This window comes from Trachymyrmex cornetzi, unplaced genomic scaffold, assembly GCF_001594075.2.
Source record: "Trachymyrmex cornetzi isolate Tcor2-1 unplaced genomic scaffold, Tcor1.1 scaffold17, whole genome shotgun sequence".
NCBI lineage: Eukaryota > Metazoa > Arthropoda > Insecta > Hymenoptera > Formicidae > Trachymyrmex > Trachymyrmex cornetzi.
Window position 1 is genome coordinate 1 of NW_017296309.1, and position 255 is coordinate 255.

Below are 255 nucleotides of genomic sequence, written 5' to 3' on the forward strand. Positions count from 1 at the left end.
GGCGAACACCTAGACACCCATTTCCTCGACGGCGGACACCTAGAATACCCACTTCTTCGAAGGGGAACACCTAGATATCCACTTTCTCGACGGCGAACACCTAGACACCCATTTCCTAGACGGCGGACACCTAGACACCCACTTCCTCGATGGCGAACATATAAACAACACTTAGAATACCCACTTCCTCGAAGGCGAACACCTAGACACTCATTTCCTCGACGGCGAACACCTAGACACCCATTTCCTCGACGA